This window comes from Podarcis liolepis (assembly GCF_965112155.1).
Source record: "Podarcis liolepis genome assembly, chromosome: 3".
In the NCBI taxonomy this organism is placed as follows: Eukaryota; Metazoa; Chordata; class Lepidosauria; order Squamata; family Lacertidae; genus Podarcis; species Podarcis liolepis.
Window position 1 is genome coordinate 69308222 of NC_139557.1, and position 24892 is coordinate 69333113.

Here is a 24892-nt window from a genome sequence, read left to right on the forward strand (position 1 = left end):
CCCCCATCTGAAAAAGTTTCCTATGAAGCACAGCTATTCCATGTGAGAAACAGAAAAGCAGTGATGCAGTGTTTATGATATTTATGTGAAAATTGTATTTTTCAGTTGAGTATTGAATGGTATGAGTGCCCATATGCCTATTTACAGGAAGGAACAGTTAGCTCAGTTGTCATTATCAGCTCCATGCTGTAACCAAGGTCGCAGGTTCGATCCCCAGAGGACCACCTGCATATTTATGCATTGCAGGAGGTTGGACCCTCGGAGTCCCTTCCAACTCCACAAATCTAGGAGTCTACTGAGCTCTGCCCTGCCACAGCCAACCCCACCCCTTCCATCCATAGGGGTGTGTTTGTATAGAGAGGGTGCATGTGCTGCATGCTTGCAAGACAGTGTTCTTTTGTTTCCACCCAACATGGGTTCACAAGTCACCCCTTGTACTGTCTTATTGAATAAGGAAGTCTTCACTTTGATGCAAGGCGTTAATAATTCTGTGAGCAAATACCTTGTGATACCCATGATCTTGGGCTATCTCAGAGCTAGCTTAATCTTTGATCCTGAAAAATAATAGCAGCTTCTGGGAAGCTTTTATTTTGATGTCTGGATAGCCAAGTGATGTTCAACATCTAAGTGATGTTGGAATACATGCTTTCTTCCCCTAGGCAACTTTATAATGAAAGAAAGAGCACATTTATTTAATCCATGATTTTTTTGTACCATAGTAGTCTTCTACATCCCCAGAGTTCTCTTTGATGGCAGACAGGCAGTGGTCAGGTGCTTCTGCTGTTACCATGTGATGCCTTTTAACACCAATGTTCTGTGATAATTATTTCTATTAAGTAACCTCCAAAAGCAAATTTTTAAATGTCCTCATAATAGTTTGTGCTTCACTCCCTCCAGGAATTTGAAAGAAACTTATGATTTTAAAATAGACCTACTCTTCTTTCACTCTAGAACTGTTGTAAAAAATAAATATCTAGTACAACAAGGTACTAAATTCTGGGAAGAAGAAGCAGAAAAGCAGGCTTGTTAATTTCAGTTTCATATGAAATGCATCCAGAAATACTGCATGTTTTTCCAACTGGAAAGTGACTTGGTAGGGATGAAAAACACCATTTAGCTGTTTAAAGATTTATCATTCAAGCTGCTTTATTTAGATAGTGAAGCAAAGTAGTGTTGTCTTCAGTTTAGTCATTACAAACAAGGTGATGGAGAAGAAGACCAGAGGGAGCGGGTTGCCTTCTAGGAAAGAGCAATGATGATAGTTTTGAGAACTGAGTTATGGGCACACTGTCCATGTAAAGTGTGAGCAGGTCATGTATGTCCAGCACAATGTGGAGGCTTAAACTGAATTTGAGTTTTCTTTCTGTATATCCCGCCACTGCATATGGGAATATCCTGAAAAGGACTTAAGGACTTTCCCTCTCTTTATAAAGACTTGGTAAATGTTGCCATTCCTGGACTATCCAGCTCAAGCACATTGAAGGAAGTAAGCAGCATATTGTTGTATGGAGTGAAGTAGTCCAAGTTGCACTTTCAGACTGTCACTATTTTGGGGTGGGATTCATTTACATACTGGCAAATCCATGTTGCACAATTATAGTTGATTGGAAGCTCTTGCACAATAAATCTTCTTCCACAGAAGATCAAGACTTTTTCCCATTAGGAAAATGATGGGGAAATGTTCTGGAAAGAGTGAGATAACATTTGCTTTAATGAAACCCCCCACCCAAACAAATGGAAATGAATGCTCATTAAATAGCCAACGTTGTCTGATTTCTCTGCAAACCAATCAGGATGAATGCTCAATAAACAGATTGTCTGGAAGTGACCTCTGTCCTTGGTGGATAAGAAGGGGCATGAGTGAAATAAAGAACATTCTTCTGTATTATTGTCTTGCTTTGACTACTAGTACTGAATTAAGAACATTTAATTTAGGCCCTTACTTGCAGTCACATAGATGCTTCACTGGCTCTGTGTTTCGTTCCTGGGGATACAATTCCCTTTAGGAAATTGCATGCAAACAACTTATTATCAAAGAATCAACCACTGGTTTTACATCTTTAATACTGAGCCACTTTATATCATGAAAACACCACAAGAGTTTTTGTTGTAGAAGGGCAGAATCCAAAATTGTCCATCTTCATACCACCTAAACTGGGACATCCAGATGTGTATCAAGAACTGAATGTCTCTAGAATTGATTGCCTCTAGGATAAAAGGCAAAAATGCTATCCTTGGGGGAATTAATGGTCATTAGAAGAACTGTCTAGCATGATTACCTTTTATTCTATAGGGAAGGCTTAGGAAAGGCACACCCAAGTTGTCTGGTTTACTAGTGTATGAGTTAGGTCTTTGGAAATGTACCCAAACATCTGCAGGTATTGGAAAGTATTTCTAATTTTATTCTAAATCTATGTTCAAATATTTTTATCTTTCAGAAGATTTGGTGAAGCAACAGAGTCATGTCAATGTGCTCAACATACTAACATGTCTCAATGTTGCTGATTCAGGAAACGGTGGAAGAAAAGAGGAGAACCATAAAGCAAAATAACCAAGGTTAGTTTGTTTTGTTAAATTTACAAAGAAATTGTGGTAAAGTGGCAGCGAACATTCATTTATGTCTTGAACTAAATTTTATGTAAAGCCCCAGTTATTGCCTGATTGGGAAGTTTGCAGGCATACTGTTTAACTACTTTTGATAATTTGGAATGTTCACCTAAGAATAGATACATTATTCATTGAATTCCACATTCCCATCAACAAATACAAATACAGCTGAAAGAAGATTCTTTCCCCTTATGTGACAGTGTGCTGCTCTAGCCTAGATGAAAAAATTGTGGACTTTGGAAGCTTTTGTTTCCATCTTTGCTTAACCACGGGCTGTATTCCCCCCCCCCCCCCGAATTGGCAAACTGTTATTATTGTTAACTATGATTTCAAGCTTGCTTGTTTAAAGCAGACCATAGTTAACAATAATAGCAGTTTGTTGGCTCAGATGACATGACAAGTTGTGGTAAAATAGAAGTTGAAACGAAAGGAGATGGGGGTGTGGGTAAGCTCAAGAATCACCTAGGCTCATTTATGTCGTGCTAAAGTATGATTTCACGTAATGTCTGAATGTAGCCCTTCTGTTTAGCTTTAATTATTTGCTAATATAATAGGCCTAAAGATTAAGCAAGCTGTGAAATGGAGCCCTAATTACTAATTATTTTCTGTGATTATTTCATTATGATATAATATTAAGAAACATCATTTTCTGTTGGACAAAGTAATATTTCCAAGTTCGGACATTGCTCACTTTTTAATTTGGGTTCCAGGCATGTTGTGCCAGCAGGCGAACCTGAACATTAATCTAATTAGAAGGATTCCAAGATGTGAATAAAGCCTGAAAGTACTATCTATTCACACTTTACAAAAAAGTAATAATTGACCAGTGAAGTATTGGAAGGCATTTGATTGTTTATTAAATTTCCCTTATGTGTGGTTATTGCTGTAGAGAACCTACATCACAAAGAATTAGGCAGAATTAATTGATGGTGCTACAGCCAGTTTAACGTTTACCTTTACCCTAATAATTGTGTCATTCCATTGTATTCTAAAGTAATAATGTTGATACTAATAGTGTGATTAGAGCACTGGCATACCCAAGTCCTGTCCAGAATAATTTCTTTCATGTTGTCTGCAAAATTGTTACAGCTTTCCATGGGAAGAACTACCTGATATTAATACTTTTAAAAATTAATATTTGTGTTATTTGCTATTTGCTATATTTCTCTATTCCCCTTTGTGCTGTTTTGCTTTTTTTTAAAACTTTTGCCATTCCAAGGGTATGTGTTGGGTAGCAATTAACAAGTAGATAAACCCAAGGATATGAAGTATACAATAAAACCTGGTTGATCTATTTATTTAAAACATTAAGCTTGTTTCCTTGTGAAGTCAGTCATCCACCCAGTTCAAACAACATGGTCATGCCATCATTGGTGATCATAGCCTTAAAGGATCATGGGCTTGCATTACTTTCTTATATGCTGATTACTTCATCCCTTTCCTAGTTTCTTCAAAGCATGATCTCTGAATTGGCAAACCATGGTTTGAGCAAAGAAAGGAAGGAAGGAAGGAGAAATTGGCAAGAATGATGAAGCAGCATCAGATTAACCCAACTCGTGTTCACAACTGCCAGAAAATGGTTTGGCTGTGATCTCTTGAGTCTGACCACAGTTAAATAAGTGAAAATACAGTGATTATCACATTGATTTTCACACATTTAGTAACATTTACACAAGTGGTAATTTTAATAAGAATATGGTCTTTATCTTTTGCCTCTAATGAATTGCGTTTGCTTTATTTGTCAAAGTTTTACTTTCTCCACAGGATTATGTCAGCTTTCCTTGCCAAATTTTGAATTTGCACAGTTGGCTGTCAGGATTTGATTGGCATTGGTTTACTTTAAATTTAAAACTCCATTAGAAGCAGGAGTGGAGGCAGAGAGAGGAAATATTTTGTATATTGTTATTTTTACTGGCCTTTGAATGGCAATGGCTAAGGTTTTCAGGAAAGCCCAAAGAAATGAAAAGTTTAGTAGAAATGCCTAGTGTAGCCCAAACTTAAAGAATATCCCATTCAGTATGCAGAGACGTTTTTTAAATATTTCCATTTCATAATAGTATGATTTCCTCTAGACAAACACCTAGGCAGTGTGTAAATGAGCATACTATTAGTACTAAATAAACAACACAGGGGAAAAAGAAGCTTTATAAGCAGCAAGTCAAGGTAGGGGTATTTCCCAACACAGATATGCATTCTTTTTGCTTGCCCTTTCTATTTAAAGGTGAGGCTTTTTGGAAACAAAGATTGTGTGTAAGTGTATGTTGCTTAAAATAACATTTTGGCCCGTGCTGTATAGAAATGTTGTTTTCTATCTATTTGCATTGGTTTTAAGCCATAAAACAACTGTACTTCCTAATAGCATTTCTATGCAACTGTATTTTTTATTTTAAATTTTACATGCATTTGAATGCATGTGAATACCCCAAAATTGAGTTACAACAATCTGATATGAGAAGTTTTGACAATGAGCTGGACAATGAAATGGTTTACATGTACCAGTAACTTTAAGTCAAACCATGGTTTAGTGTATTGTGGGTTCTTGGAGAGGAAATTGCAACCGCTTGTGCTCCTTTCCTAGTCCTCATTCTACTGTGAGCTAAGCCATGGTTTGCTTTGGTCATCTGAATCCAGGCTCATGGCTTCTCTTCTTCCAAACTACTCTTGGGTTTGCAGCTCAAGGTTTGCCTGGAGGAGACAAACCACAAGCTTGGGTTCAGACAGCCATGCTGAAGCAAATCATGGCTTAGCTCACAGAAGCAGGAGGACCAGGGAGAGAGTGAAATGGTGGCAATCTCTCCTCTAGGGACTTGTGCATTTGTGCTGTTTGACAGGTTGGTTTAGTGTTGTATGCAAACCAGCTCTATGTTGGAGCATGTAAGCCTTCCAAACTGAACCTTAATTGTGATTCCCTGTTCTGGGCCTATAATCCATGCTTTTTCAATAATTCATATTCCTATATGTGAAGAGGTTCACTATACCTAGTGCCTGAATACATCCAGTCCAACCCATCTTCTTGCACCTTTTCTTCAGTAGGACAAATTTTTATATTTTAAGAGAATATGAACAATATTTTCAATTGTTCTTCACCAGTTTTGTAATATTGATAGAGACTGAAAAGCAAAACTTCAATTCTGTTTTTAACATCTCATGACGTTATATTTATAAGGTGTAACATACAGGTAATGTTCACTGAATGAGGGGAAAGTCCATGTACATTTATAGTTTCTTGGCCCACAGGAGCTTGTAATACCTTGTTTAGCTTTTAGGAATCAGTTAGTTTTATATTTCTCACAATAACTGTTTGCTTTTGCTAGGCACGACCCTGAGCAAATAAATGCCTGAATTTAGACACTGAACTGCTCCCTTTTTGCAGGTGCTTTGTATCTTCAGACTCTACTAAGTTCTAAAGAAACTTTGAGATGTATGTGTGAGTGAGAGAGAGAGAGAAAGAGAGAGAGACAGATAGACAGACAGCCCATCTGGCTATTTAGCAATCACAAGATTTAAGTGTCCTGAGCTCTCATATGGATCAGAGATAATCATCTGTCTTGTAAAAGGCAGGATAAACTGGGGCTCAAATCTAGAGCTAGATCATGGTAAATGAAATGCTTTATCACTGTAAACATCCAGCTAGTGTATGTGTGTAGGCACGCAAACCCACACCCACGCCCATATATGCATGTATGTCTTGCTGGTGACCTAGAGAGTTGTGGCATATGACCTTTTCATTTGCTGGGTGTGTGATTGCCAGATATGGTACTCCATAGCCAGTACACAGGCTAACCAGCTTCAAACTGTAGCAGCACAAGCTGATTAAGTTAAGATGGGCTAATCATACAAAGTCTGAGTTGCTCCCGTGCCCTAATAACCATAATGAGAAAAACATGGTGGGTGGGAGGTTAGGCGAAAGGTTGAGTTGCAAATATTCTATTTAGAATCACTGCAGGACACATAATTTCCTATGGGGAAACTGGATTTTGCTGGACTGTGGTTAGTGAGGGGATGTGTGGGGAAGAGAAGAGCTTTTTCTTATTGAAGGGAACTAGCGGTCACAATAGGCATAGCTGTCAACTTTTCCCTTTTCTTGCAAGGAATCCTATTCGGAATAAGGGAATTTCCCTTAAAAAAAGGGAAAAGTTGACAGCTATGACAATAGGTGGAGTTCAGTAATATGGGTTCCTTCTCCTTGAAAAAATACAAAGTACACTTAAGCAATGTAGTAGAACTACTGCCTTGTTCCTGCCATACCATCAGTTCCTCTGATCCAGTACTGGCTCCTCTGACTGGCATTGATTCTCCGAGGTCTCAGGCTCAGGGTTGAATGCAGCCCTGCTGCCTGGGCATCTGAATGCGAAATGTGCTTCTGTCTTCAAAGACGAACAGGCACACCACTCTTTAAAGCAAAATGCATTAAGTGGATAGAGAGACTATAGTCCTCCTTACTGCAGACACTTGCCCTCCAGCGTTGAAAGTTGGAGGTGGGCCTGGGCGATGGAGAAGTGACAGAGCTTGTGCATCTCTGCTGCCTCTCCAAGGATTCTAGTTGAGAGTGCCTACTTTAATGTGGTAGACTTCTGGGTTAAGGAGCTGGTGTGGGGATATGCCTCATATTTGGAACTCATCTTGTGATTTATTCCTGCATTACAGATATTGAGAATGCTTTAGATTTAGAAATGTGACACTTAGTTTTTATTGTCTGAAAACTTGAAGTCCCTTCAAAATAGGTTGCACAGACTTGATGAGAACCAGGTTTGACTTCTTATGCCATGGAGGCTGCCTTAAAGGACCTTCCTACCCCTCTTGCAACAGAGTCATCAGATTTCCTTATACCATAAAAAAGAGCCAAGAGGGCATGCAGTTGATATGAACTCTTTCCTTTATCATGGGAATCTTACGTTTCTAGCCATCTGCGACTCTGTAAACAGGAAACATGCAGTGAGGTTACCGAGTTAGAAATCCTGCCTCATGGATCATTTTAATGAATGGTTGCAATTTACAGGTTCTTTCCACCATTTTCATCACCACCTTCCCGCCTTAAAGCTTGTCTGCTGAATATTAATAGAATAATGTTGTGAAATATGAACCTTTCTTAACAGGAAAAAGGGCACAAAACTGCTAGACAAAAGTGCTGGATTCTATTCAGTCTCAAACAGATGAGCAGATAAAGCTTAGCATGCTGTTTTCTTCTTTCCTGTTAGTGATTTCCTATATGTCAGAAGATGTGCTTTTGGCTGTTTCCTCTGAATAGGCTCAGTGGACTGAATTCATAGCAACTTTGGGGAGCCTTTGCATATTCTTATTGTGATGGTTCAGTGAAGTGTATTAGTAGAAATGGTATAAACAACAGAAGTTTCTCCTTTGGATGTGTTTTGTATGCCTTTGGGGAAATGGCATGTTCTATAGGTTCACTTCACTTTAATTTTGGAAACTTTTTGAAAGCCTTTTCCACAGGGGGTTTAAGTGTATAAAGCTGTGTGCTTCGATGTACACAATCAGAAAGCTGCCCAGTTCTGCCCTCTCCTCTCACTATACTCTCTGAAAAGCCTTTCCTGGAAGATGGGAGTCTCACAAAAGGAATGTGGAATGGGTTTGGCAGTGGGGAGCAGGAGGAACTGGTGAAAATTGGCTTTAGGCAGCTCCACATTTTTCACAATTCTAAATTGTGAACTATAACTATTATTGATATTTTGTAGAGTTCCTGCTCTGCTACACCTCTTGACTTGCTCCTTCTGCTCAAGGTGATGACTGTTAATGCACAATAAGTGACTGTTCTGCTCCTGCCCTCTTTTATTACACTGATTGTCAAGTGGTGTTTCCATAGGATGAACTTTCACCAAAGGACAAAGTGCCTTTCAAGTAGTCTGTGCCTTTTTATAAAAGAGGGTGTCGTCAAACACAGTTCCTACTGATGATGTTGCAACAGGAGGGCTTGACCAAGACTGCAATTGCCCTCTTTCCTTTTCCTCATGTTTGCAGTAAAGATTTATTCTGATGAATGCAGAGTAAACAATGACATTGATTCGTAAATGGAGGTAGCTTGGTAAAAACAATGGGTGTAGATTTCTCTTAAACATAACCTTGAGGTAGATGTGGATATTTTATTAACTAGTGAATTGTTTTGTTAGTACAAGTCTAAGGCTGAGCCAGAATGAAAGAACATTACCCACACCCACACCCTCCGCCGCCAAAAAACCCAGGTCACCCCCATGTGAAAAGGACACCACCAATCCCAATTTTGGTTATCTTGTGGAAAGGAAAATATTTGCATTCACCACATTGCTATATGGGATGTAATTGTTCTACTTTTGACAAGAGGGGATTTGTCCCATGGTCACTTCATTGTACTGGGATCCAAACAGTATGATACCAGCATCTGGTGGTATAGATACTGGAAGTGTGGTGCAGCATACCAGTTCAAACACAACCACAGAGCTGAAGTGGCTCTATTCAAGATTAGGCAGAAGAAACGAAACTTAAAACAAATGGAAGCTAAGTCAAGGAAGAAATGAGAATAGAAACGCCCTGTTGGGAGTTGTTGCACTAGCAAAGGTCAGACAGAGACTGGGGGGTTCTATGCTAGTCCAGCCTGACCCCTTCCAGATCATCATCTGGGCTGCAAAATGCAGTTGGTGTCTCCTACACCTGAACAGATTCTTCTTAAGTTTCTTTGCAGCCAGGTGTACACTATAACTCTGTATCGCCCAGCACACCTTAGGTCCTGGGAGCTGGGATACACATGAAGGGAGAGGGTCTGTATCCATGGTGTGGTGTACATTAAGGTTGCAATCCCAAGCACATTTACTAGAGAGTAAGCCCCACTGATTTCTGAGTTAGCATATCCGGGGTTATTCAGTAACATAGTTCCAGGAATTTGGAAGGCTGTACATTAAAATGTTCACAGATGGAACGGAAATTATTGGGCATTCAAAAATGGTTAAAATAATAAATCAGGATGAGAGAACTTAAAACATCTGGCTTAAAATGAGTATAGTTTCTAGGTAATCATTCTGACCTAAATAGATGGTTGAATTAAGGCCAGTCCAGAAGTTACATGGAAAGGCTTCTACGTGAACTTATTCTGATTGTGAATTACGTCCAGTGCTTGACAACAGTTTTATGAACTGATTAATGATCTGTGTTCTGTAGGCGTGGGTTTCCGCTTTTCCTGGCCAGTAGTACTGTTAGCATTCTACAAGTTCTGCATTCCTAGAAAATTAGGAAAGGGTTCCAAAAGGAAACGATTGAGCAGCAAACTAAACAAAGTAAGAGCTAATACTCTTTTTTGAAAACTGAATCAGAAGTTATTTCTGTAAAACACCAGTCTCTTTGCTTTTCAGTGTGTCCATGAGACTTCTTCATACCAAGCATGAATTGAATCACCTAACCACCACATAATTACTCGTTTTGTACAATTGTGACATGTGTCAGAAGCCACCCTGTGAACCAACTCCCTTTATATAAGTTAGGTAGTTGTGTTATGCATGAGCTGGTCAAGGGATTTCCTAATAATCTAGGTTTGTTAAGAGTGGCCCTCATATTTCTCAGTTCCTTGAAAACCTGCTAGGCTGACACATCTGCTGCTGCTGCTGCAAGGCAACCTCTGCTTCCCTGCCACATTACTATTAATATTGTTATTAATTTATCTAGGGTTGTATCCAGTGCTCCATGAGCAGAGGAACTCCTCCCCCCCCCTTCACCCCAAAGTGTTCTCCTACCTTCCAGAGGTGCTTTTAAGGGTGGGTGGGTGGCTGCATGGGAGAGGCAAGGAGGGTTGAAATTCTGTCCAACAAGTGGAAGTCTCTTGTGCTGATGGAGCAGGAATGTTGGATTACTGCCCTAAAATTATCTCCTGCCTTTCCTCACAAAGGAGCCCAGAGGCTTTAAAATAAAAATGTATTTAAACATTTAATAACCTCTACAAATATTTAAAAGCATTGAGAGCATCTAAAAATGTGCCAAACAGCTACGTATAATTTCAAGGTCATCAATAAAAGTTATCTTTCAGTATTCAAATGCCTGGGTGTACAGGAATGTTTTAAAGTTTTTCCTAAAAGTTAATAATGGGGGAAATAGAGAAAGCATTCCATAGGCATGGAAAGCATTCCATAGGCATGGAATTGCCAAGCCATTTAGGGCTTTGTACACTAGAGCTTAGAACGCGAGTGGTGCTGTGGTCTAAACCACAGAGCCTATGGCTTGCTGATCAGAAGGTTGGCGGTTTGAATCCCCACAACAGGGTGAGCTCCCGTTGTTTGGTCCCTGCTCCTGCCAACCTAGCAGTTCGAAAGCACGTCAAAGTACAAGTAGATAAATAGGTACCGCTCCGGCGGGAAAGGTAAACGGCGTTTCCATGTGCTGCTCTGGTTCGCCGGAAGTGGCTTAGTCATGCTGGCCACATGACCCAGAAGCTGTCTGCAGACAAACGCTGCTACCCCAGAGTCGGTCACGACTGGACCTAATGGTCAGGGGTCCCTTTACACTAGAGCTAACACATGGACTTGTGTCACCTGTGCTGCCACTGCCTGTTTTATCACCCAGAGCTCATCAAAAAACCAATAGTTATACCTAAAGCTTTAATGCTTTTGAAGAGCACATTTTTTGCTTTCATTATTTTTAACTGCTTCTGAAGCAGGACTGATTTTATTGACACAGGGCCAACCAGTCAGTATTATGCAAATCCAGGCTCAACACTGAGTGGGGAGAAAGGACCCCACTTAACCTGGGGGATAACACAGTATACAGGAATCAGAAATGTGAGTGTTCTACCAATCAGTGTCTAGATGCAACCCTTGTTATGGGATCCTCTCAAGGGATCGCTCTGGGTGGCTGTTTCCCTCCTCAGCCACTGTGGAATAATGCACACAGCTTCAAAGACAGCATTATTCTGACTCCCAGATGCTCAAGATTAACAACAGGCGCTTGGCTATTTGAGCATATTTAGCAGAAAGAAAGCTATATTATGCAGTGCCAGTTAGGAACTGCAGTTCTTTTGGGGCACTAACTAGGAAATGTCTGACCATTTTAATCATTTGTATACATTATTTTCCCTGTGTGTATTCAATCAGCTGGTCTTGGGAGCTTGGTACCATGAAACGTGATGTTTCAAATATTAAAGTTAAGCAAGGTTGTATCTCCACCTACAGAAATCTTTCAAATGTGTTTGCAGGTGACTAGAATGCTGGATGCCCACAAGTCAGATGTCAGCTTCTCCACAACATGTGTGGACTATTAAAAGCAGGATTCACGGGAAAGTAACAATAGCTCTACATCCCAATCATAACAGCTGCATTTTAAATATACTTTCAATATATTTTAGTGATTACTGTCATTGAGGCAATTGTTGTCTAGAAGTGGGAATGAACATTCTATTATGGTATTGGTTTGGCTTAGCACACCAGGTTCCATTTCATTTTTTAGAAAGTTCATACTTTTCTAGTGGCAAAACATCCCCCACCCCCCAAAAAAGTTATCTTGCACATAATTGACTGAAATCTGTCCTCTTCTCACTTTAGCATAGCAATGCAAGTACAGTGGTACCTCTGGTTAAGTACTTAATTCGTTCCGGAGGTCTGTACTTAACCTGAAACTGTTCTTAACCTGAAGCACCACTTTTGCTAATTGGGCCTCCCGCTGCTGCCACGCTGCCGGAGTATGATTTCTGTTCTCATCCTGAAGCAAAGTTCTTAACCCGAGGTACTGGGAGTCTGCAACCTGAAGCGTATGTAACCTGAAGCGTATGTAACCCGAGGTACCACTGTAAGTGTATTTTAGAAATACAGTCTAAGATTGTTATAAAGTTGCCTGTCTTTTTTGTTCTGTTGTAGAACATTTATAGGGGAGAAGTAAATAATCTAGATTATCTGTCAGATTGATAATTAACCATTTGTTCGGTAGAGACTGGTTTACTTTTTCTCTATGTGGTGTGTGTTCCACATAAAATTTCAGCAACTTTTTTTAAAAAAATAACAAAGCATTTATTTGTGGCTTCCGAAACCAATGGAATAAGACAGCACTGGATTCTGGCAACAGTTAGAATAAATCATATTGCAGCTTTGTTCTATCATCATAAGCCTGGGATCTCCAATTACTATTTGCAGGAGAAGTAGCCATGCAAGGTTGTGTTAGAATGGCAGAAACTGCTTCTGATCCCTGATAAGATGCAGGCCATTGTGAGGAAGCTGGATGACTTTTCTGAGTGAGATGTTTTGTTACATATGTTTGCTGCTTATCTCGTTCTTTTCATGCTGTTCTGGTATATGTGTTATCTTGCAAAATGATTGATTAAAGAGGAAAAGGATTACCACACTACAGGATAATTTCTTCATAAGATAATTTTTAGTTTTTTTTTAATTATTAGTTTCAATTCATTATACAACACCGAACATTAAACCAGCAAAAAAGACAGACAAAACACAGAAAAACAACAAAAAAAGGAAAAATTACATAACATAAAACACCAGCAATTTAAACTTACAATAACTAAATAACTAAATCACACAACATAACTGACTTCCCTTCAACTCGGTTTCGGAATATGTTACAAGAAGTTTTCTGTCTGCAGTTTCGTTTTCTTAAAACTCTTTACGTCGCAAGCATTATATCGAGCCTACTGTGATTTTTAAGTTTTTTACATCTGTTTCAATATATGTCTGTTACGGTACAATCTGGGTGCGGGGCTACTCTGCCACCCAGCTCGTCGGACTAGGTCTGCGGGTCCCTGCGGAAGAAAATGAGCTCAGCCGGACAGGAGCAAACTGCAGAAGATCCAAGTTTGTTGCGCAACAGGTTCAAGGCGAGATTGAACAGCGAGAAAGGGGTGACATGAACTTTTGAAATTTCCCTCCATGTCCCAGAATACAGTGCAAAATACATCCCAGTTACATCATGAATACATTAAGAAGAGGTTGGGTTACACAGATTACATCACGAATACATTAGGAAGAGGTTGGGTTACACCAGATTAACATATGGAGGAGGGAGGGGGGAATATGCAGAGCTGGAGATATGCGCAGATAAGCACATCCTGAGAAGACAATGGTCCATGTATGCATAGTCTGTCACCTGGCATCGCCCGGAGGAAGGGCTTGGCAGAGCGATTTGACTGGATTAGGGTCTTGGCACCTTGCTTGAGGGATTATGGAGGACAGGGGAGATGTCATGGGGTCCTAGAGAAATTGAGCAAATTGGCACGTTGATTTTCTATGAATTTTTATAGATTTTAGTCCCTTTTGACATTGACAATTGGAAATAAATGGATATATTGTAGCGAAGAAGGAGGTGAAGAAGACATGCCCCCCCTTCCGTATCAATGTCATAAATTTATTCCATTCATTATTAAACTTTGTACCTTTTTGGTTTCTTATTTTCTGTGTCATTTTTGCCAATTCTATATAATCAAATAATTTAGCTTGCCACTCGTTTATGGTTGGGATTTTTGATGTCTTCCAATTTTGTGCTATTAGTGTTCTAGCGGCCACTGTTGCATATTGGAAAAGTGTTTGGTCTTCCTTTTTAATTTCTTCTCCAGTTATCCTCAGAAGGAAGGCCTCGGGGTTTTTTTGAAGGTATATTTAAATATATTTTTTTAGTTCATTGTAAATAGATTCCCAAAACTTTCTAATTACCTCACACGACCACCACATGTGATAACAATTGCCTTCCTTAATCTTAGATAATTTTTAGTTATCTCCTCACCTTTATGTCCTCAAATAGCACCCTTGGCAGCAAATAGAAGCCAGGCAAGGGGGATTCTCAGTAGTATCGGGGATTGCTTTTTCTTCAAAAGTGCCAGTTTCAAAACACTGTTTTGAAAGCATGAATAGCTTTTAAAGAACTGCTTATTACTTCCATGTTGATTTGTGAATCCACTTTATTCTGCTTTCATTGTAGCTTCTCCTGCCTCAAATGTTGCAAGCTCCTCAGGGCAGGAACCCTGTCCAATCAACACTGATGGCCCTCAACTAACAATTGCAATGATTAGCAATATTGCAACACACTTGCAATTTCTCTGCAGTGCAGAGTTTCAGAATACAAACAACGTTTTAAACAAAAACTAGAGAAACATGTAAGAGTTGCTTCCATTCAGTTTTTGCTTCCTGTCTATTTTACTTGCATGATTAAAATGGGCTCACATGGTGATGTTCTCCTTGATTAGCATGATGGGCTGTAAAAGAGTAAAAGAACCCCTGTGTGCCCCCCCCCCCCCCGCTTCCCAACAGACCATGAGTAGAAAGAGTCCCTTGAGACTTGGCGAGTAAGTCAGGCTATTAAGAACCTGTCATTTCAAACAAAGGCACCTCCAACAAGCAAAATGGCTGAGAGTTATTAGATGCCTTGGCAGATGTTGAACTTGTCTGTGTCATTAATTTTGCCTTGGGCAGCTTTTCTTGTAGCAGCAAATTCCAATACATCACTCAGCTTGTGATGTGCAAATGCAAATAGACACACTTTTATTTTACATGTTATGTTTTTGAGATCATTTTATTTGAAATTGTAATGCCATATTTCCTCCCTGGATAAAGCTAAGCTAGCCAAATACATACCCCCTATGCATTTTTATGTAAACAAATGGCAATGGCAATCTGATAAGCCAACAAACTAGATTAGGTCTTCTTGTAAGATAACATAAGACGATTTGCTATGAGTAGTTATTGTGGAGTTGAGAAGCAAAAAACTGGAATGTCAGAGATATTCTTTCAATTATATTGGACCCAAGTTAAAACCAGGGAAATGCCTGAAATTCTTTACAGCCTGATTCCCGATAAGAGAAATCCACTTTAAAAGTTCTGCAGCTAAATGGGCTGAGCTAAGTATGTCTTATTGATGAGAGGAAATTAGAACAATACCAAATAATATAGGTATAGCAATTACAATACAATTAAACACCAGAGGTCAGGATGTCTATTAATGCAAGCAGAGCTAAATACAGGTCCCCTGTTGCATCCAGAAATAGCAAAAATGGGTAAAAATGACTGACAATAAAAGAGGTAGAGAAACTGAAATCTCATGGGAAAATAATAAATGGAAATCACCTGAAGAAATCAAAGCAAAAATTCACAGGTTGAACATAAAGGATAGGAACCCCTGATGCAGTCCTTAATTCACATTGCTATTGTATCATCTAACAGTCTGGTGCTATATGAGAGAGAGAAAGAGAAAGAGAAAGAGAAAGAGAAAGAGAAAGAGAAAGAGAAAGAGGGAGGGAGAATGTCATACAGGTCCTCCCCACCTGATTGCCACTCTTAATCTTGGCCAAACACCAGGGTTTTGTTTTCTTTAAAATGAAGTTTTCCTGAAATATAATGACTATTACTGTCTGCTTTGAAAGTACAGTAGTCGGGTATTGCCTTGTACACAGCTCAACACACATACAAGAGAAGGAGCATGGAAAGAAGTGGTAACACACCAATATAAATCAAGATAGCCATATTGCCCAATCAACTACTCTCAAGCATAAGAAATAAGATCCCAGATGATGTAGAAGCGTTCTAGGTCCTCCATCCCTCTGGAGACCCAAAGTTTATGTGTTATTTTTTTCTGCAGTAGCCAAAGTCCATAGGTTTTCATACCAAAAAGTCAAATGCTGATTTTTTTAAAAAAAGTTTTGCATGGCAGGGCTAATGAAATCCTATTTGCAGTTAGCACCCCTATCAAAAGTTCTGTTTTCTAAAATTGGTTGAAAAGATGTGTCATATTATTCCACCTTACCCCTTTTGTAGCTTACTTGCGGTGATAGAGAGTGGTAAGAGCAGCTTGGCAGTTCTGTGCTGGTTTTGACAGCTTCAGCTTCAGAAGGGCTATTGCAATCTGCGTTGTATGAATTATCTGTGTAGGATGAATTATTGTAAAAATTACAAGGCAACTTTTCCCACCCTGTAAGGCTCAATCTAGTGGTACAGTCTTGTTCTACAATATTTTGCATTTCTTGGGTGGGCTGGTGGGGAATACAAAAAAAAAATCAGAAATCACTAAAAGTGTCCACATAGGAAGCTAAAATAGCTCTTCAATCCTTTATCAACAGCATATATTGGAGAAGCAATAATAACCTGTTACAATGCATCACTGAGTCCAAGGAGTTTTTAAAAAGTTGTGAGGTCTAAAAACCAACCATCAGTTTACCTTGCTGGGTAAATGACTCATTTCTTAATGCATTGTATTATTTTGATAGGACTATGAAACTTTGGATTACTGCTGCATTCTGAAATAAGGAGCTTTCATTGTTGTTAAAGTTAACTGAGGGTTAAAGTAATTGAGGGCTATTGATGGTTACGGCTGAATTTTTAACATTCTAAAATAAAAGCAAGAATCTGTCAAGTTTGACTATGCCTAATACTATGCTGCACGATAACTTTAAGGACTTTATATAAGAAATATAACATTCCTTCTGTGGTTTGGGAAGTTGCTTGTTTATCTAGGTGAACTATATTAAAATGAAAGTTAAAGTTATGCATTATTAATTAATATATAGATATATATTTTAAAGACACTGAAGTCCTACCTTTTAAGCAAGCAAACCTTTATTCAGCAAGCCTTTTAGTAGCTTTCCTATGGCACTTTGGTGGTAATTCAGGAATGCAGGGTCAAACAACAGCCTAGTCATAGAGTATTCCCTGAAGGCTTAGAGGCATTATGGCAGGCTGTCCAGGCTAATCATTTCAAGCGGCCCATGGAAAACCACTTTCTGGTTAAGTCTGCATCATCCTGTTCCACCAATGGAAAAAATTGAACATGAGGAGGGTGTGTAGCTTGCAGACAAAAATATATCCAGCGTAGCACAGAATCTGTTTTTAGCCCATAACTGCTGAACATTTTGGAGACTTAGACACAGTTTCCTGGCTTACCAGAAGCAGAAAAAGAAAGGGAGAGTCTGTGTGTATGTATGCTAAACGGTTCTGTGACACGTTTGGAGAAACGGACTAGAGCAGAAGCTCTGGGCAGCAGAGATTGGGGTAAGGAATCTAGTGGGACATGTAGTCTGCTCAATAAGAAAAGAAGTTGTGAAGGGGGAACTGGGCAGAGTGGTTCTGTTTGTGATTCTTGGCTTTGAAGTTTTGCTTTCCTTTCCAAACAGATTAAGAGGGACACATTTCCCTTTCAGCAGTCTTATGAGCGACTTTGCTGAACGAGCTAGTGACTGCCTGCCATTGTTTAAACCGTTGAGTTAGCTGCTATTCAAATTGTCTTACAGTTTGAATAGTAAAAGATTTATTTTCTTACAGAGAAAGATTTCTGCAGTAGAGCTTTTATCCTGCTTGCATACAGTATGACTAATCAGTAAATAACTCTTGCTTGCTCTCTTGGTTGTTTTTCCCTGAAATTTACAGTGCATAAATGCATTGCTTAACTGTCTGAAAATTTACTTTATTTTTATTCTGTATTACTTATATATTAGATGAACACTTCAGGTCTGAACTTGCTCCAATATTGAATTAAGTAACTTTAAAAAAACAACAAAGTACGGATGCTTCCTTCTCCCCTCCCTCCCACCCCACCCACCCCCAGGCTAGGATGGATCTTTAGGCTATTGCATAGCTTTTCAGATTGAATGTTATTCATATACCACACAATACAACCATTCTAATGATACCTTTGCAGTTCCACATGATAAGTATCTGGCAGCTGCTGTTGGAATCGACATCCAACAATAGATGGAGCCTTGGTGTGATCCAACAAGACATATTTTATGTGTTTATGAAAGAAAAATGCTACTGAAAAAGAGGAAGTGTCTTTATTAAGAGTGCTGATCATTATTTCCACTAGAATGGAATTGCCAAGTTGATATGCCTCCCTTGGTGTAACTGGCATCCTATTCTAAGCCACTTACTTTGAAATAATTGGCTTTAGTGGCATTTGGCATTTTGTTCTAGCTTTATTTAAAACTAGTTTATTAGTTACAGGATAGCTGCGAATGGTCCCAGAGTAAGCTTTTTGTGCGAAACCAAGAAGGACTTCATGCAGCAATAAGAGCACTGGTGGTTTATCTCAGTTCAGTGGCTGCTCTGGGCCAGCACTGGCATTCAAGGCCACATCAGCAGTGATGCAGCAATGAGCCACACCACTGAAGTGTCAGGCAAAAGCATTGGCTTTGGCAGAGGAAGTAGTTGATGGGCTGGGAAAGGATGTGGCCAGAAATACTTAAGCACCCTAGGTAGGGAAAGGAGAGAGTCTGTGACTAGGAGCTGCAGTATGTCAAATGAGCCTGTGACCATTTAATTCAGCTAAAGGAAGGTGAAGTTGTATTTTCTAGCAGAAAACTAGTATAGGAAAAGAGCCTGAAGGAGTAGGCACTTTTGTTTCTAGTCCTAAAAGTAGCCTTCTATGTTGGTAGAGTTTGCTGTTGGGGCAAGTTGGTCTCCGTCCAACTACCCAAGGCAATTGGAGGATGTTCATTAGGCATGAGTGGGGACCATGATTCAGGGCTTTGCAGAGGGTGGTGGCTGTGTAGCTATATGATAAGACTAGAATGAAAATGCACAAAATCCCAGAGTGCACACAGGCATAATGGAAGCAGTGTCATAGTTGGATGGGTTTTGCACTTTTTAGAGGAAAGTGGATCTTTATAGTTTGGATTGCCTCACACTATTATCATTTCTACAGTACACTCTGCTGTACAGCATACTTAATCCATCCATCTATTTGCCTACCTTATGGAATAAACTAAGGCAGTAGGTACCGTTATCAGGATACCAGATGTACAGGGATTTGGGGCTCAGTCTCCCACATCCAAACCCAACAGTCTATCCACTGCATCACTCTATTAACCCCAGCGACATGATATGGCATGATTGAGGTCTTCACTTTCTTTTTGTTAGAGCGGATCTTATGCACTATTAATGTTCAGACCTATAGACTAATTTGTGTTCATGTGATAACTTCCTTCTAATTCTAAACTGCAATGACTTACTTGTTTGCAATTAGTACTGTTGGTATGTGCTAATTTGACAAACCTACATTGGAACTTATGGCTGACCACAAAGTGTAATGCACTGGTGTGTCATTTCCATTATATCCTTTTCTACATCCCAAATTGAGAGGGTGCAGCGGAGACAGTAGGCAACAGCTGCATGTCATGTGAGTAATCATGCTGAATCTTGAGTATACCCAGAGGACCATTTCCAGGAAGACTGCATAGTAAAGTTGATTCCACATGATTTTAGTCTTATCTTAAAGTAGTGCAAGGAGTGGTGATTTGAATTTGTATTACTTACTGTGACTACAGAATCAGAAGGTCATTGCTATTAAGGAATAATTAACCTGGAAGATAAGGATGTGATTTTGCACATGAACTAGAATAAAGCGAGATGAGTGCCACAACCCCAGAGTCGTTTGCGGCTGGACCTAATGGTCAGGGGTCCCTTTACCTTACTAAAATAAAGTAGTCCACATTTAATCTTCAAAATAGAACACGTGAACAAGAAGTGTCTACAATTGCACTCTGCAATGTGCCTTTCTTTATTTTTGAGATTGCTGTTCATAATTTTTAGGCTGCTGATTTGTGGAACGTATGTAGATTCTTTGGTTTCAGATTTGGTGAGAGACCATTCTATAATGGTGTCAAAGTGACATTACAGCTAGAATACATAAATCATGCTTCCAGTTGGAATAAGTGAACCCTTTAAGACTAAATAGGAATATAAAAATCATAATCATTTGTATTTGTGTGGCTGCTCATTCCTTGAGTTTCTTGGTATATAATTTAAAATAGTAAATCTGCCAAGAATATCATAGTAGCATTAGTTTGGGTGTGTGTGTGTGTGTGTATGTAGGCAAAGGAGTATTGCTAAGATTGTAGGCAAAGGAGTATTGCTAAGATTGTAGAAATCAAAAGCTCTGCTTTTGGTTTGCAATAGCATGTGACTAAGATGCCTGGTTTTCAAAAATGCAGTAAATTATGCTAGCAAGTCTTCTGTGAAAGAGCTGAAAACTGTTATGCACACACCTCCACTCAGTTGCTTGATATATAAAAAAGTCACGTGTGGCCTTGGCAGAAGGCACATGAATGTAATAATCATGTAAGTGGTTTTGTCCTCTTACATTTGCAGTTTTACTTTTAATACAAAGTGCTCAACTTGACAAGGAAATATACTATATCCTTGTGTGGGTATCCAATAACATAATTTACTATTGAATATCCTGCTAATGCAAACATCGTGATCATACGTGTGCATGAGTTATTGACATAGGATTGTGATGATAGAAAAGCTGTTGTGAAAATAACGAAGAGCCCGTCTAGTCCAGCATCATTTCTCACAATGGCCAAGCAGATGCTTATGGGAAGCTTGCGAGCAGGGCATGGGCACAATAGCACCCTCCCTGCTTGCGATCCCTACCAGTTGGCATTCAAGACCCACCCTATTTCTGTGGCTGAGATTTGTTTTAACTATTTTACTCCTGAATTCTAGATTGCTATAAGCCACCCAGGGACTGTAGACGAATTGTGGGTAATAATAATTATAAGAATACCACCTCTGATACTGGAGGTCTTGCACACATCATGGCCAGCAGCCATTGACAGCCATATCCTCCATTAATCTGTCTTAACTCCCCTTTAAAGCCACCCAAGTTGGTGGCCATCCGTTTATCTTGTGGTAGGGAATTTAAGTGTGGGAAGAACTTTATTTGGCTGTCCTGACACTTTCCACATTCAGCTTTATTAGTTGACTCAGGGTTCTAGTATGATGAAAGAGAGAAAAACCTCTCTTTATCCACTTTCCCCACAATTATTAGTATTAGTATTATCGTCACATATTTATTTATACCCTTCCTTTTTTCATGGTGGCTTACAAATAAAAACCAAGGTGAATAACGTTATACAGTACATCCTTATTATGTCATGCTTTACTCGCCTATTTCTAAACTAAAACACTTCAAATGTTACAGCCTTTCCTCACGGAGGAGTTGTTCTAGCCTCATGATCATTTTGGCTGCTCACTCTACTGATTTGCAAGAGCTAGGTTTACGCCATTTTATTTCACATCACAGCAGTGCAGTAAAATAACATCAAGTTTGTAGGAGGAATAGGTGGATGTGTTTGTCTCGCCATGTAAAAACCCATTGACTGAAATTAACTCTGTGGCCATTGGCCTTTAAGAAGCCAGCAACCTTTTTTTGTGGGGGGGGGCACTATATATTTCTTATAAAATAGCCTCCCCTTAACATTTCCTCTGTCATTTCCCCTCTATTAATTATAAAATTCAAGGTCTGGTTACACTTTCCCATTTTGTTATTTATTCTAAACATGATCCATTTGTATGATGTCAAGATCCCCTAGACCTTGAATCCATTTGTTTGAATTATGTGATGTTATGTGATAGTTGTGAAGACTTGTTGGCTAACAAAAAAAGAAACCAATTGCTTGTGAATATTCAGGTGCTTTGAATGGTCCTACCTGGGACATCCACCCAAAAAAAGCTGAATCTGCTGCGTGGCAGAACCTTTGAAGTGACCATCAACTGGATGGTTACTGGGTTGTGTCTGGGATAAAGAACTGGTGACAATAAACAGAATTCACTGACTTTATTAGGATCTAAGAACCATAAGAATGAGCCTCATCAAGCCTTAGCTTATGCTGCCCACCCTCCAGCTGTGTTGCAAGGAGTTTTCATTTCTATTTTAGATCATCCATAGCTTGTTGTGTTGTTCAAACTCAAACAAAATAAATTCAGACTTAACTATAGTGTGTTGAAGCTAGCCAACTTCAGGCCACGTTTATGAATCTAGATTATTTCAATTTAACCATAATTAAGTTAACCACAGTTAAATTTTGGATGATGCACTGAACCATGCTTAATCTAAAATGGAAATGGAAACTTCTGATCTCACATTTGTGTCTCACTGGAGGAAGAAAGGGGAGTCGAGGAGAGTGCAAGTCTCACAACTGCAGCTCAGTCATGAAGAGATGTAGCATGCAGAAATTTTCATTCAGATAGAAATGGGAGAGCCCGTTCCTTGCAAGTCTGGATAGCTACTGCTAGTTAGTGTAGGTAGTACTAAGCTAAATAGACAATTGTCCAACTCATTATAAGATAGAGATAAAGGAATGCCTCTGTGGCAGATCTAGCCACAGTGAGACAGCCTAGCGTATGAATAAAGTGAACAAGTTATAAATGATTGTGCGTTTATTACCAAGTGTAATCAGGACTGAAACACATAGTTTTAAGTGCTGGCAAGCTCTTGTGTTTGCTTTCTGCTGTTAGGAAGTTGCCTTACATGATAAGAAATAGTGCTCCATGACAGTACTTTTCACATGCAGTGCTTGTAGCCTTAACTGTTCATTGTGCTGAGTGTCAGCTCGTTTTGCATACCTGCCTTTGATAGACGTATTTATTAACCATCTTCATTGTATTGGTGTACAATGGAGGTTGTATCAGTGGCTTAAGTTTGAAGAATTGATGCTGTTATACTGAGGTCTATAACAGCAGCTTGCTTGCCACTTGCTCTGTTAAAAAGGATTATTCTGTGAGTGCACAATCATGGTAGAGACCAGATGGTCTTTGACTGAGTCTTCAGACAAATTGGGCTTCATGTCCTCTTATAAATAGAAATAGGCTTCTGAAAGTTGCCTTGTGAATGTAGTTTATGTTCTTGTAACTTAGGTTCTGAATATAAATGCTCTCATTGGTTACTCCTCTGTGTTTCATTGGTCAATAGTCCCCTGGAGATTTCCATTTACACGGTAACAAGGGGCATGCGAAATTTATGTGGTGTTTTCCTTCCAATCATCACTGTTGTTTTGTCTGTATCTTAGCATTGTGCTGTGCCTGTTACCAAAAACGTGTTTTATGTTGGTGACATTTATACATTGAAGCAATTAGTACTTACAAAGGAGGGGGTGTCATAAATATTTTTTAAAAGGTATTTTTGTTGGTGTAATAAGACTGAGTCACAGCACTTTGTATCAGAGTTACACAGCTAATTTTCTATTAGTGAAAATGTTCATGACTTTGTATACATTGATAATGCAGGGTATAATCTGGAAAGTCATTGTCATTTGTTTGCTGAGCTTCTTTGTGTCAGTGCTATAGTAAGGCTTCATTAACTTGTAGATTAGTGATTTATTTGTTTGAACAACAAGTTTGTGTAATATTATTATTATTATTGTAAGTTTGACAAACATTACAATAAAATACCTGCTTTGTTTTTTAGAAAGCGTAAATCTCTATTCACCTTTAGGGCAGATATTCTTAAAATACTTAGGGCTCTACAAACATAGCTTCTAGAATGTACATCATATAGCTTAAAGTTATAAAAAGAAATTAGTCTCTTGTGTGCTTTAGAAATACAAACCGTATAGCATCGTTCTACGATGCTGATCTATTTGCTTTGAAATTCAGCTTTCTGTATGCTCTCTGAATAAGTTTATATTAGAGTCAGTTTCTCAAAAGCTGCTTTTGTCCCTTGGTGTGTGCAACGCCTGGTGCTTTCCTTTTGTTGTTCTTACTTTTCTGGCAGATCAACCTTAAAATACAAACAGAGTTTGCCAGCTGGTAGGATGAGTGAATTACCCAGTGGCCTTTTACCTCTGGGTCACAGCTGGAATTCAGACGGGATTGTGGATCGAGAACAACAAAAGCCCCACAGAGATTTATCAAACTATAATTTGAGATCCAGCTATTAAACAAAAAACTTTGAATCAGCATCTCACTTGATGGTAATTTTAATTGTAATATTCTGCCTTGGGATACTTGGGCCTGGTTCAGATGTAATGCCTAGCATGGTTTGGCAGTATATGAATGTGTCCAAGTAAACTCAAAATTTCAGGCAGATGTAGTTTGTCCACTAACCCACTTTAGACCATGGTTTGTAATCCTTGGATGTGGGCAAGTTTGCACTAACCATAGCTTGTCTGGCTCCACTGAAGCTGCAAACTGATTTGCCAAGACCCTGAAATTAAGGGAAGGAATATGAGCATAGAAGGAGCACATGAGCACAAGCCGTGGTTTTTGTGTTAGCATGGTTAAGTCATTTGAAATAATTACTGCTAAGTTAATGGTCTAAAAAAGCATGATATAAAACATTAAATACAATATGAAGACATGTGTATTAACTTGACTGAGACATTACCCAACCACTTGTTTTACAGGGATTCATGTGGAATTATGTGGTGACCAGCTATCAAGATAATGCCAAGGACACAGACTGGTTATTCCATCTACATTTGAGTGATTGTTCAGGTTTGTCTGATACAAAAGTTTTCATTTTAAACCAGGAAGTGCTGTGCAGAATGAAAAATGAAAGCAGCCCAGCAGATCTGAACTTTGGCTTGCTGAGAATCTATAAATTCAAG

At 39.1% G+C, this 24892-nt stretch overlaps 1 protein-coding gene across 4 annotated transcripts in view; it reads left to right on the plus strand.

Moving 5' to 3' along the window:
- TIAM2 (TIAM Rac1 associated GEF 2) overlaps positions 1-24892 on the plus strand; it is a 121754-nt gene that overhangs the window by 18723 nt on the left and 78139 nt on the right. For 2 of the 4 annotated variants that reach the window (XM_083496385.1, XM_083496382.1), the window contains exons 2-3: positions 2439-2556; positions 24689-24779. The gene's annotated coding sequence lies outside the window, so the exon portion shown is untranslated. Of the gene's footprint in view, positions 1-2438; positions 2557-11773; positions 11859-17393; positions 17556-24688; positions 24780-24892 lie in introns of those variants that run through there. The other 2 variants (XM_083496383.1, XM_083496384.1) reach the window with 2 other exon arrangements.